The sequence below is a fragment of the Chionomys nivalis genome, chromosome 14 (assembly GCF_950005125.1).
Source record: "Chionomys nivalis chromosome 14, mChiNiv1.1, whole genome shotgun sequence".
NCBI classification, from domain to species: Eukaryota; Metazoa; Chordata; class Mammalia; order Rodentia; family Cricetidae; genus Chionomys; species Chionomys nivalis.
Genome location: NC_080099.1, coordinates 13,690,655 through 13,705,821, shown reverse-complemented (window position 1 = coordinate 13,705,821; position 15,167 = coordinate 13,690,655).

Genomic DNA, 15,167 nt, shown 5'->3' with positions numbered 1-15,167 from the left:
AGAACCTTCCCTGGTTTGCCACCAGCCAACAGTACTACTGAGGAGTGGATGCTGCTTTCTGCCTGGCAAGCATCACAAAATCAATCTGCATGCTCACTCTCCAGCACAGCACTTCTCTTCTGAAGAGGAATGCTGGGACCCTTTTCAGGCACCCTCCCAGGTTTGGTGAATTAATGGGAGAGAGTGGTTGGCCCTTGGTGTCACTCACTGGAGATGGTTCTTAAGAATTGATACCTAGAACGAGGACCTGCTGGATCCTGGCAATTTGCCCCCTGGACTGTTGGTCTTGCTAGCCTCTGCTCTGGTCACACCTGACCAGCTGCTAGTCAACTGTGGAGCCACGGGATGTCAAAAGGTCGAATCTAAGCTAAGAGCCAAAATTGACTTAAGGAATTAAACACAAGTGTTTACTTAAACTTCGGGTAAACCATAATGCCTCAAAGTTTATGTTGCCATTTTAAAACCATGTTTATTTTTCCTCCATAAAACCACTTTCTGAGAGTAGTACCAAGTTAAAACTCACTGACGTGGCGAGACCCTTTTCTCCCCTACATCTGCCTCCTCCTTGATTCTGATCTTCAGGGGATTCACTTAATTCTTTGTGACTATGCTGTCAGAGGTCCAAAATTTGTCTGAGTTTTAGATGTTTAGAACATGATACAAAAAAAAATCAGGTTAGAGGGGTTTTTTTTTAACATATAAATTTATTTGAGTGGAGGAGAATACGGAGGTTAGAGGACAACCCACTGCACTCCCTTCTATCCTCTCCACCACATGGGTCCTGGGGATCTTCGGTGGCCTGAAGCCTCTCCCTGGCACAGGTAAGAATTCACTATGTTAGTGAACATACCTAGACTAAAACCTGTGGAGACAGGAAATTGACATAGATGGCATTTATGAGTAGACAACATTATGTTGTCCAAGAGCTTTCTTTCCCAAAGAACTTTTGAATACTGTATAGAAGTAGCTTTTCTGCTTCAATATTTATTGTAGAATTTCTTTAACTGAGGCCTTTCCTCCCTGCTTCCCTTCCTCTCCCCATCCCCCTCCATCCCTAAAGGAAGCAACTTTTTAGTTCTAGCCCAGAGAAGTGTCAGTTGCCTCCTGTCTCACTGCTTCTACCCTCTAGCTGCCTCTTGGGTGCTATGACCTTCAGCCAATACAAAGACTTTCCATAGTCCCTACAATAGGAAGTTTAGTCCTATCCCTCTTGTGAACCATACATCCCTAGTCTAGAATCTAGGAACCCTCAGTCTTGGCTTCCCAGTGGGTGAAGTCCTAGAAATGGCTCAAAAGGAAATAAATAGGACAGGCACCTGCCTGTCCACCCGGACCAAGCCCAGGACCATGGCATCACCTAAGATCTGTGTGGAAACACATCCAAGACAGAGAACTCCCTTCACAATCCCGGGATCTTTGCTCATCTCCTCTTTCCTCTACTGAATAGGATGCAGGGAAGGAACAAAGCATGCATAGGGTTTAGACCTCCTCTTATCTTTATTCACTGGGTATCATGGGGCCTATATTCACAATGGCAGTCCCTCCCGACTCTTACTCATAGAAGGCCAGAAACTCCAAACAACAGATTCCGCTTCAAATGTTGGAGGAAGGCCCGCTGCTTGTCTGTTTTTGGTCGCACAGCTAGCCCAGTAGAGCATGAGACTCTTAATCTTAGGGTCATGGGTTCGAGGCCCACGTTGGGCACCAAATGAAGAAGGATGCTTAAAAGAAATCCCACACTAGCTCAGAATTAAGAATAATGGTTATTTCTTTGGAGGTAGATTCACAAATCAATATCCTTTGCTGGAACGAAGAACAGTAACCAAATCCTGCAGCTGAAAAAGAGGCCAGGTGCATGCTTTATATAGGCATAAATAGTGTAAGAGGCCACACCCCAGTGGGCAGGTAATTTAAGAGCTACTGGCTGTAGGATTTCCAACAGTACCAAATATTCCAAGGCAATCCCAGCGCATTGTCTGAATCCACACACTTTCGAGCTGTTTCATCTGCAGGAATCCAACTACATGCGTCACTAGGTATCTTCCTAGACTGATGATGAAAAGAGATCTAAATGCACTCTGTGCAATGGGACAGACTTTCCCAGTGCATCAGCATCCGTGTAGGAGAGCTGCAGTCACATGACTTCTGCAGGCGCTTGCACACAGTGTCCCCTGCTATGACCACAGACTAAATAACATGTGAAACCAGGAGGAGGCAAACTCAGTGGGGCTGGCCCGCTGGCCCTTATGTGCTACTGGCCCTCTCTCTTCCTTTAAGCCCCAATACATTAATTTCCAGGGGGAAATAGCCGTTAAAACAAGATGATGCCAGCATAATGGAAGCATTTGTTCACCGATGCTGTGGCGGTAGTCTGTGGCACAGCAAATGTTACTCATTTACTTAGTTCCTTACTCATTGAATTTAACCTCAAGTCAAATGGGTGGTTAAACAGAGCGAGTTCCAGCCCCGTTTTATAATTCACTTACCAGGTACACGCAGAAGGAAAAAGAACTCATATTTCCTAGTAAATATTTAAATCGAAGAATTTTCTGCCAAAACAAATCTGTCAAATTGACCAACTGCAGAATTATAGGTGGTTTAATCACACACTGAATTGTTACAATGATATGCTTTAAAATAGAGAATATTTTTTTAAATGCTTTTGTTGCTTGGCGATCACGGGTTAGGTCTCTCTGCTGCAGCTCTTGGTGTCTGGATGTGCTTTTTGTTCTAAGTGTAACATTATCGGGATTCAGTGTAATAAAACTTCAGTCATGGGACTTCTGAAGGGGCTTATACTTGTTCCGAGTGGTTGCCTGGGTACAGCAAATAGTGTCAGACTGTGGAAGCCATTCTCAACAACAGAGGAAGAGCACTTCTGCTTAGTGAGACTGTAGGAGTCTCTTAGCCTCAAAGGGAACAGCAAGGCAGAGAAAGGTATCTCTGCCTCCTTGACTCTGGGGAGACCGAAGGGCCCAGGCACCACCTACCTCGTGGCCAACCCAGGGAACCGACCTTCATGTGGAGGTGAGCTTGAGAAGCCCAGACTGCTGAACTTGTCACTTCCCAGCAGATGCCTTGGGATGGGAAGGAGCTCGTGAGCCTATGAGTGAGCTATAAGTAGCAATTTTCAGTGGCCCCAATTCTGCAGCCACTTCCCTGCGCCTCCACTGTGTATCCCCTCTCATATTTTATTTCTAAAGGAATGATCCGTTCAGAAAACTCTGTTTGCCTAGGTTGTGATAGTTAATAAGGAGGATGTGACTTAATCCTGCTCTGAATGCATTTCTGACTGGGTACCCTCTTCCTAAGACCCCAGCGAGAGACAGCAGACAGGGATGAAGAGAGGAGCACCCCAGCAGGAGATGGGAACACAGGAAAAATAGACCTCTTTGGTTTACTCGCCTTGTGGCCTGAAGATTGACTGTCTTTCTCTAATTCAGTTTTCTTAGGGTCTGACACAGATTCCATTGCTCTGCCCGACAGCAGCAGATCTAAAAGGCTAACGTCCCTTCCACCGCTCCTCCAACCAGCTAGCTGTTTTAATTCCTATTCCCACATGACACAGAAGGAACTGAGCAGGGACTCCATCCATTTTCTTCTACCTATTTTCCCTCATCCTCAACTTTCTCCCCCTCCCTCAACATCATGGCTGTAAGCCACTATAATAAATCCCCTTCTCTACATAGCGAGATTCATTCTCTAAGTCCTGTTCCTCTAGAGAACCCTGGCTAGTACAATATTTATATGAGAATTGCAGTGACAGCCTTTTACCTGAGTTTTAAAGAGACTCTTGTCTAGAGCAGAATGAACTTTGTAGTCTTTGCATCTCAGTTTCTTGCCTATTGATAATTTCTAAGCAAAAATCAGAAATTCTATTAACAAATCAAGCATCAGTTCCTGGGGACAAGAAAAGCCCACCCCACCCATCCTCCCCCCCCACCTCCAGGCAAACTCCTGCCCCAGAGTCTGATCATTCTAGTCTAAACGGCAAATCTCTCCACCTCCTTCTCAGTGATCTAAACTGGGACATGAGCAGTGGTGACCTTTTTAGAGTCAAGTGGGGAATAAGAAAACCGAGAAGCAGGCAGTGGCTGGCGGAGAAGGCAATGCAGAAAGCGACAGAGATGGAAAACCGCTGAGTTTTAACTTCCCGGAGAAAGTCAGGTGCTGATAAATATCTGCTGTTGGGAGGCCTTTTCCAGATAAAGCAAGAAATCTATTCTCTTTAACTTAATCCCAACAGGGACATCTCACCGAGGCTGCTTTCAGCAGATGGAAAAATACTCAACCTGCCTCAAGGAAAAACAACATAAACAGCTATTGTGTCTCATGCGTCTTGCTAATGCGTTCTGTACACTGAAATCCTCGCAATCACACGGCATATTTCCTCCCAGGAGCTCAGAGCCCTTCACAGAAAGTTAAATTCTTTAGAAAGTTGTTTCCTTCTCCTTCCATGAAATCTGGGTATTGGGAGGATGCTTGGATGTACACTGGCCTGTTGTCCTTCATCTTCTCCTGGCTCCGGCATCTCTACTATGCTCTACGAGGCCGCTTTCTCTTCCAGATGTTGCTTCAAAACTAGCACCCCATTGGTGCAGATGGATGGGACTCAGCTGAGCTGAACTGCACCACCTTCTACTGTAAGACACTCTAGGTGTGATGATGAACTAGGTGTGATAATGAACATCATTAACTCTCTGTGGTTTGACCATCGGAGCCAGGAGCCAATTGATAAGGGAGGGTATGAGACCTCCAACAAATTCTGTGCTGGAGACTAATGGTGCTCAAATACGGATACGCATAAGGATCACCTAAAATGTTTAAAGAAAATGGAATACTATAGAGAGAAGCAATAGAGATTTTATTTAGTAAGAACAAATGAAACTACGTCACTTGCAGGGAAATAGATGGAATGGGAGAACAAGGAAAAGAAGCCAGTCTCAAGACAGGAAATGAATTCATGGGTGGAAGTACCTGCTTCCAAGCCCGATGATACGAGGTCAGTCCTCAGAAGTCACATGGTGGAGAGCAAGAGCTGACCCCTAAAAGTTATCTTCTGACCTCCATGTTTGCACTGTGGCATATATGTACACACACACACACACACACACAAAATGTAAAAAAGTTTATAAGCCAGACTCAGAAAAAAATGCAGAATCCAGTTTAATAAGGGGACAGTTTGTAAGAGGAGGTACAATGGGAGGGAGATAAATAAGAGAGGGTTCCAGGGTGGAGATGTATGGTAAACATGGCATTCACTCTCACATACGTAATCCAGATTTAAGTACATATTCATACATTTATACATATAAACATGCCATGAAAGCAAAGCATACAAGGACTTTTAAGGGAGGGAAGGAAGGAAGGAGACCACTGCCCGGGACAGAGGACACAGGAACAAGGAGGTGAATGTGGAAAACAGAATGATATGTGTGTGTGCATATACAATGAGTCCATTGTTTTGCACATTCATTTTTACATAATTTTTTTAATTAAAAGTTTTTTAAAACTTTGTTTAAATATGATATCCTGTATTCTCTTTTCTGCTTCCCCAATTCAGGCCAAGGTGAGGCCCAGGAACCTTGTGTGTAGAATCTTCAAAGCCACGCCCTCTGTCTACACTCTCAAAGCACAACCCGCCTCATGGTCCAGGGCTACCTGGTGCAATTAAGCTCCCACAGAGGTGGTCGCTTCTTCTGTAAGCTTTGGTTTGAGGACTTTTTTTTTCCATGCATGCACAGTTGTTCAAGATGAAAAGCAGAGCCTTGAGCAGGCTCGACACAGAGACTACAAGCTTTGTGCTGCCTTTTTTCTCCATTTCCTTTTCCTCGGTACCACCCCCTCCCTCACAGGCACCATTTGTTGAGATCACTTCCCCCCATGTTCTACTTTTTAGAAGAATTCCCAAGCCCTGCCCTGGTGCCTGTCTTTTAACCTCCCATGGACCACCTTGTTTACTTGTACAACGTAGTCATAGGTTCTTTTTTTCTGGTGCAGCAAAAAACAACAGCTTGACCTTTAATTCAGTTGTTCAAGCCAGCAGGTATCTCTGACCTGTGTTTCATGGCAGTTAGTTAGCTAGATTGTGCATTTAGACAGAAACTTCTTACTGGGGTCTCCAGGTTTCCCAAAGACCTGTTGCCACACCAGAGAATTATATATTGCCCTTAGGGTTTTCATGTGGACGCACCGGATTCCTGTCTCGAAGCTATCCCACTTTTTCAACTCACAGAACCTGCAACCATGGAATGTACACAGACCCCAGGCATGAATCCAAAGAGTCTAAACCAATTTCTAATTGTCTATAGCCAACTGAATCATTGCTTTTGTCATGTGTATGTCCAGGACACTTAATTCTAGCTAATTGGAAATAAGATCTTTGAGATGAAACTCAGACTGCTAAGGATGACAAACCGACTTAGTAAAACAAGAGATGCCCCGCTCTTGACTTTCTCTGGCATCTGACAGTGGTTACTAAGACAGTTACTGCTTAAGTCATCATTAGTCAAGTTCTTCTGTTTCTATACAAAAGGATTCTTGGCTTCTATGTAACGAAGGATTTGGATCCATAATATATAAAACATTCCTGCAAGTCAATAATAATGAGGCAAACGACCTAATTAAAATTGTAAAAGATTTAAGCAGTTACTATATAAGAGATACAAATGGCCAATAAAACTGTAAAAAAAGAAATGCATGGAACTACTGATGGGGAAATGCAAATCAAAGCCACAATGAGACACTGCTGTAGATGCCCCAGAATCACAAAATCTCTTAGGAATGGCAATCTGTGTATTAGAGAAAGCAAACAGAAATCTTTACAGTGAACAGGCTGCTCCTAATCAAGTGAGATACTGTGGCCAGCTGCCAGCAAACCACTTAGCCCATTCAGCCCTGGTCACACTCACAATGGGTGGAAGAAGCTCTCCAATGGGAAACCAGTTTGTCTACCCTACAGGCCTATCCATTCATGGAGAGCTGCCATCTCTCGTCCCTTTTATCTTATAGCAGGCCATAGATGATAACCTGAATTCAAAGGCACAGAGTGACTTAGGCGATTTTTGCTCATCTTGAACTCAAATTGATTACTTGGGCTAGCAAGGATAGGTGTAGCTATGGAGATAGCGAGGGGAAGTGTTTTATGTCAGAGCTCCTCTGGAGAGTCAGGGGTTGGAGGCAAGCACTTCTGTGGCTTTATGACCTCATAGCTCCTCACTAAATAAATACACACTTTATAGACTCTAAATAAATATCTGTTGCTCTGAATTGATTTTACTGTTAGAGGCCCAAAGAATAAATACTAAGATTCACAGACATCAGTACCTACCTAGAATACTCGCTCGCGCAAGCTTTCTCTCCTTTGTCTCTCCTGTCTCTCACCCATCCCTTCCCTTCTCTCCATCCTTTCCCTCTGTCACAGCAGAAAACATGCACCAAGATAGAAAAATCACGTTCACAACTTCCCCTGGAGTCTACTTGGACATGCCTCTTGATCAAAAACTTCTGGACCCACCACATGCAGAGGAAAGAGTTGTCCTGCCCAAAGGTGGAGGTAGGACTGGAGATCTTTCCGGCCTTCGTCTCACTCAGGAGACGGCTAAGACTGCAGAGATCCCTCAGACACAGTCACCTCTCGTTTTCTTGGCTTTCTTGTGCCTTTGTGGTTCTCGTATTTTTTCCTTTCTCAGGTCCTCACTCCATTTTCACAGCCGCCCTCATCCTTTACTTCCGCACCCCACAGCCGCCACCGCCCCTTCTCCAGAATGCACTGGGCAGGGGTGTAATCCCCCTTCTTCCATGTTCACAGGCTGAAATGCTGCCCCTCTCCTCACGACACCCTCCAGAAGTGTTAAGTTCTTTGGGGAAAATGAGAGGCTGTTTATTCAGGCATATTTGCCCCTGTATTGATTGGATAGTAATAAATGGGAAGAAGCTGATGGGCTTCCTCAAAACATTAAAATTATGACATAGAAGACTAAGAGAAAAATTATTTGCAGTCCTATTAAAAAAATATGTGCTTTCATAATATGAGATACAGCCTTTATTTCTGACCACTTTCCACAAACTTTATTCTTGTCCTACATAAAATTTAAGACTATTATAAAATATGTCATAGCTGAATAGATACTGCTGTTTTATAGGAATTGCATTGGTAAACACTTTTAACTATTTTTATGTGTGTGATTGTTTGTCTATATGAATTATTTACACCACATGTGTGCCTGGTGTAAAGGAAGCAAGAAGAGGGCATCAGATCCTGGAACTTAACACTCAGCCACTGAACCATCTCTCCAGGCCCAAGGAACTACATAAGAGAAAGAATATCTGATATTTATCTTCCTGAGTCTAGATGACCTTTCTCAGAATATTTTTTCTAGTTTCATCTGCTTTCTTGAATTTATGTCATTTCATTTTTTCTTTATACCTGAATAAAAGTCCACTGTGCTTATGTACTGCATTTTCATAATCCTCTCATCGGCTGATAGACATTTAGGCTAATTCTTCTTCCTAGCTAGAGTCCTTTGGATTTTGCCAAAGGTGGAATACCTAGGTCAAATGGCAGATATATTTCTAGATCTTTAAGGAATATCCTCACTGATATTGGTTTTGTTTGTCGTGTAAAAGCCTTTTAATGTCATGAGACACATTTGTCAGCTGTTGGTTTTATTTCCTGTGTGTAATTTGTTCTCACCTTTCCAGGGCCTGGAAGTATATTTTTTTAGCCATTTATTTGAATTCTCCCTAACCCTTTGATGTGGGAGCTTATAGTTATAAACTGTCTCTTCTTAGGCTGTTTTTGTTGTATCCTGTAATTTTGATATGTTTTGTTTTTATTTTATTCAGTTCTAGGAATTTTTATTTCCTGTTTTTATGATCCACTCATCATTCAATAATGAGTTGTTAATTTCCATGTCTGCATTTCCTGCATTTTCTATTGTTGTTGATATATAGTTTTATTCCATTGTAGCTGGACAAAATACAAGGAGTTATTCCTACTTTGTTATACTAAAAAAAAGGGAACAATTTTGTATTGCAGTATTGGTTCTATTTCAGAATAAGTTCCATAGATTTCTGATAAGAATCTGTGTTCTCTAACATTTTTGTAGATTGTTCTGTAGGTGTTTGATGGGTCACTTGATGTATGATATTATTTAAATTCAATTTTTCTGTTTATATTTTGTCTATATGACCTGCACATTGGTGAAAGTGATATACTGACAACAGCTACTATTACTGTGTTGAGATTAGTCTGTGGCTTGGCTTCTTTTTCATTTGTTTCATGAAACTGTGTCCACCCAAGTTTGGTGTCTATATGTTTAGAATTATAATGACTTCATGACAGATTGTCCTCCCATTTCTGACTGGAGCAAGATGGAGTCTTAATGTAGTTTTCAGTTGCATTTCCTTGATGGCCACAGATTCTAAAATTGCTCTTATCTTGTAGGTAGAAAGGTCATCGCTTAAATTCTCACCCACCCAATCCCTAGAATTGGGGGGATGTGTGTGATCTATTATTAATACTCTCTAAATTATTCTGGTGAATTCTTTGTCACTTAGCTAACTATCTTGCTTCCGATAATGCTGCCATCTGTCTGTAGACCCATCCCTTCTCCTGTATTACCCAAGACACTATTAAAGCAAAGCTATTGGACAATAAATGAACAAAGATAATGGAGTAGAAGGAGTTGTTATTACCCAATAGAGAACAGAAAACAACACAAATGGATCATTAGATACAACTGCTCTTTAAAAGTTGCTCAGCCATAGTCACTGGCCAATTTGTTTTAGGTTGTTATATTTCACCAACCTAATCTCTTTAAAGAGCCTCTTCTTCGGCACAATCAAGACACATTCCCCAAATAAGAAAGCTATGCCATAAAAGGAACCCTTGAAAAATCTGGGGGAAAGCCGGGCGGTGGTGGCGCATGCCTTTAATCCCAGCACTCGGGAGGCAGAGGCAGGTGGATCTCTGTGAGTTCGAAGCCAGCCTGGTCTACAGGAGCTAGTTCCAGGACAGGAACCAAAAGCTACGGAGAAACCCTGTCTCAAAAAATCAAAAAAAAAAAAAATCTGGGGGAAAAATGTATTGAATGAGTTGGGAGCCACTGTAACTGCACATGTGTTTGGAGTTGTTCTGGCAAGTGAGACAAAATTGTTTTATTCACTAAGTGGGAAAATATAAGTCTGACAGTTAGAAGAAACAGTTTGAAAGATCCCAACTCACTATACAGACAATATTTCTAAGAGGTGGAGTTGTCTAAACATGTATGATTCTGACCATGAAGTCAGTTGATGAAAGAAAAAGATGTAGGTACAGATAGCACCTATCTTATTCTACATAACTAAATTGGCAAGGATCTACAAATCTTTTCCTATTCATCATCCAGACATCATTCATTCATTTTATACAGACAAAGAAGGCAACCAAGGAACCATTGCGTGAAATTTTGAACTATTTCTAGGAAATATCAAAATGTAGATATGAGTTATGCAATCTTCAAGGGAATAGATGAGTGAATCATCGGGGTGGAGAATAAGACATTAGACATTCGATTTCTCTTTTATCTAAAGTAGATAGAATAAAATAAGCTTTTTAACACAAAAATTACTTTATTTCATCAGTATCTTTGTGTATATATTAGAAACGTGTTCATTTTGGGCCACTGAAGTGCATTTATTTATTTAAAAACTATATGCTCTTAAAGTACTTCAGCACTCTTCTTGGGAGCCATCTTAAACAGGGAAATCAACATCAACAATTACAAAAAACTCACAAAGGAAAAGAAAAAATGGCACTATATAGGCATTAAAGAGGGAATGCATATAGTTTGAGAGCTAAAAATAGGAAAACAGATGATCCTGTTGTTTAACTCATCCAAGAGCATGTATAGCAAGAGACTCAAATATATTGCCACTGTGGACATTTGCAGGGATCCAGAAAACCAGCCAGCATTTTGTTACGGGGTTAGAAATACATATTCGGTGGGAAATAATCCTTGGGGAGGCCAGGTTAAAGATGGGAAGAAACATGTGTGTCAGTGAGGTTACTAACCAGAGAAGAAGGGTTACAGCTGGGGCTGGGTGCTAGTGGTAGAGATGATAAGGCTTTCAATTCCTAAAGTAAAGCCAGTAAAATTAGCTGAATGGTCCATATAATAATACTTGCATATGTGTTTTCATGACTGATCACTTAGTACTCAAAACTGCTGTGCTCTTCCCTGGGGAGGATCACCTCTCCTATTCCCAGGAGTACTTTGTTGCCTTTAGTTCTTGGTGTAAGGTTAAGGCCTCATGGTCTTGTCCCCAATAAGTTTGGAATGTGTACTTGTGTCATCCGTGCTCAGCTCACATTTGAAAATGCATATATGCATGCAATAACAATCAACAAAAACAGAGGCCATGATTTCGAAGGAAATCAGGGAGGGATATATGGGAGGATATTGGTGAGAGAAAAAAATGAAGATTTTTACAATCTTAAAAGGAAAAGAGGGAGGAAAGAGAGAAAGAAAGAAAGAAAGAGAGAGAGAGAGAGAGAGAGAGAGAGAGAGAGAGAGAGAGAAAGATTAGCCAATGGATGGAATACAGAGAGTGAGAAAAGTAATAAAGAAGGGTAAACCCTGAAGACTGAAGCAGTGGACTTGAGCACTTGGAAAATGGAGTTGTCACTTCCAGACATGCAGAAGACTTGAAGAAGAGTGGAGTGCAAGGCAAGCACTTGACTCAAAGTATGTTGAGATTGAGAGAAGTCTATTCAAGTCGAGATGCTCAGCAGCCATTGACTAGATCTCTTGTGGAAATATATATATGGTAGCTATCATAGTGCTAAAAGTATGCACACTCACAAGACCTGATAGGATTGCCCAGAACAAGTATCCAAAGAGACTAGAAGAAAACAGAGGACAGATTCAAGATTGAGCATTGGTGTTCTCCAACAGCAAATCATTAAGCTCAATAAAAGTCAGCTGAGCAGAAACTGCAAGTGAGGTAGGAAAGGTAGCCAGAGAGAGTGGGATGCTGGAGGCAAAAAATGAAAATTGTTAAGGAGTAAAATATTAACTATGTTAAATGCCATGAAGGACCAAGATGATCCCTAAGTACTACCTACTGAATTTGGCAAGGTGAAAGTCTCTTTTGACCTATTGAGATAGTTCATAGAAACATCATATTAAAGCCTGGAAAAAAGTTCAGTTCAAAATACCCTGTTTGGGCTCCAAAACCACAAAGAAACCCTGTCTCGAAAAACCAAAAAAAAAAAAAAAAATACCCTGTTTGGTTTATATCCTTGGGAGCCCTGCCCTTTTCTGAAGGAAAATGGAGGAGGAGTGTGGGGAGTCAGAGGCAGGGGTCTGGGGGAAAAGGGGGAGAGAAAACTGTGGTCAGAATGTAATATAGGAGAGAAGAATAAATGAAAAAATGTGAAACAAAATATTGAAAAAATGTGGAAGAGAAAGTGGAGCAAGTATATTTCCCTATGGGCAGACAATCCTTTCAGGATTACCTAGCACACTAGAGCAGTGCAGACGAGGAACAACTGGAGTGCTATTCCAGCATGTGTGTGCTATGGGGATAAACACAGGGAGGGAAACCGTGATGGTGCCTGGGAGAGAGGGCCTAACTAATAGAAGAGCAGGGCCAGTGACTTAGGTTGAGGATGGAACCCAAAGCACTGGGACTGAAAGAGCACATATTCCATCCATCACCAAGAGAAAATTCTGTGCTGTTTAGTTTTGTCAAATCAACACAAAACTAGATGTACCTTGGAAGAGGGATTCTCAGTTGAGGAATTTCCTCCAGGAGAGTGACCTATGGGCATGCCTATGGACATTCTATTAGTTGCTAAATCATATAGGAGGGATCCAGCCCACTGTGGGTGGTGCCATTCCTAGGCTGGTGGCCTGAGCTGTATAAGAAAGGCAGCTGAAAAAGCCACAGAAAGGTCAGCCTTTTGCCATCTCTACTTTAGTTCCTGCCTCCACGTTCCTGCCTTGAGCTCCTGGCTTGACTTCCCTCCATGAAGGGCTATAACCTGTAAGCCAAATAAATCCCCTTCCTGCTCCAAGCTACGTCTGGCCAGTGTTTGATCATAGCAGCAGAGAAGCAAGCCAGACCAGATGGTGAGTAAGTGGATAAAATTGAAAGAGGAGCGTGAAGGTTCCTCTTTGTCAGCTTGTATTAATTTTTCTCAATAAAATAAGCAGCACAGACATTAACTAAGGAAAAGATAATAGAAGTTTGAAGAATGCCAGAAATAATTATAAGCCAGCATTTGGAAGGATGGGAGTACAAATTAATTAGAAAAATGAAATAGGGCTGGGACACTGCAAAAACATAACTGACAATGTGGCCTCCTTGAACTGCCCCTGACTCTGGCCTTCTGCCCAGGGCTCAATCATATGGATTCTGCCTTGAGCCAAGCTCTGTGCCTCCTTCAGCAATGATTCAAAGGTGGAATCCTGATGGGTGGATCCCGAGAGTAAGGGAAGCCATGACCCTTCAGCCCCACTGTCTGCTCCCTTATTTAGTAGGAAGACTCTGCCTCCCACCAAGACTCAGAAGGCAGATTGTTCCCAGTCAACAAAAGACCACAGATACCTGTGTGATCCACGTCCTTCACAGTCACCATTTCCTCCTCCCTCCTCGCAGGCCTGCGAAGCTACCAGCATCATCTGTACCTTTTTATTTGATCTTATAAGATACTATTAAGATGCCAATTCAGAATAAATGGTTATTGGTATAGATTCCATCAGAGTGAATTTACTACTCAAGTGGTGATAATTTCATATTCGAAGAGGTAATGTGAGCAATAAATTCACTTTTTAAAATGCCAATTTTACACAAATAAAATCAATTCAAAATTGATTAACTCATAACCACTAGCATTTCCTAATAAAATATGAATGATTTAAACTGTTCTTAATCAGGATTAGAGATGGCTTGAAGTCTTCATGGGATTTCCCATAAAACATTTTATGACTTCATGCCTTGCTGTCCGTTTATGAACAGTGGCCAGGACTTCTGAGAGCTCAGCACACACTCCAGTCCTTACTCTGTCATTAGGCACAGAACTCACAGGGCCAGAAGGAGACTCTAAGCAGAGCTGTTCTTGTACTTGCTAATTCACACTATGTTTTAAAGTTTATTTGTCATGATATTTATAAAACAGAATTCTCAAAATAACAGAATGACAGCGTGTTTGCCATGTAAAGACCCTTATTCTATAATTTATGGAAACTCATAACCTCATGCTGCAAATGCAACCAGCAATATTATTTTATAGACAAGAAAACACAAAGCCGGGGAGGCTGGTGTCTTGACAAATTTGCACTACTGCTTACTGATGGAGCCTAGACTCAAAGTCAAACACAACGCAGAGAGAAGTAACTCCCTGGTTATACACACACACGAAAATGTACCAGTTGTCATTGCACAAGTTAGTGAAGTACCTGCCATTTCAGGTTTTAACATAGAAACTTACCATGCAGAATTAAATCTTCCTTATAAGATACCAACGGTTCTTATCAGAAACCTGACCAGAAGCAAACTTACTTAAAAGAAGTAGATCTGGCCTGTGCTCCCTTGGGTCTCCTAGAAGCTCAATTCTCCAAATATCCACCCCATTTTGGTTTTCAGCGAGAGAAAAAAAAAAAGCAACTCTTACCATGGGAGGCACTCAAAATGCAAGTTCCCAAGTGTAAACTACTCCTTTGATAAAAACAAAAATAGGGAAGTTTACCATTGAAGAGTGGTGGCAAAGGCTGAAATGAAGTGTGTATTTCCACCTCTTTCAAGGAGAGTAATGATGCTGCAGCTAAGCAAAGCTGCTGAGCACTGGAGGTGCGGCCTTTCTTCCTTTCCCAAAAGCAACTGCATCGTCTCTTAGTTACATGATGCCAACCCTACCTCAGGGGCCGAAATTTCCAAGTGGATGGTGGCTGCTCCAGTGTGCAAACAGGATAAGCCAAGTTTTTCAAAAGCCAAGAGTGAAAAGAACCTACTAAGGAATTAGTATGCCAGCAAATAAAACATAAACCCTGTTTTCCAACCTATACACCTCAAGTCTAAAGGATCACCTTTTACATCAAATATCAAGAGCCACATACAGAGATAATTGTCCACACTGTGTAGCATTCTCGGAGTCTTTGCCTAATAGCACCATGACTTCA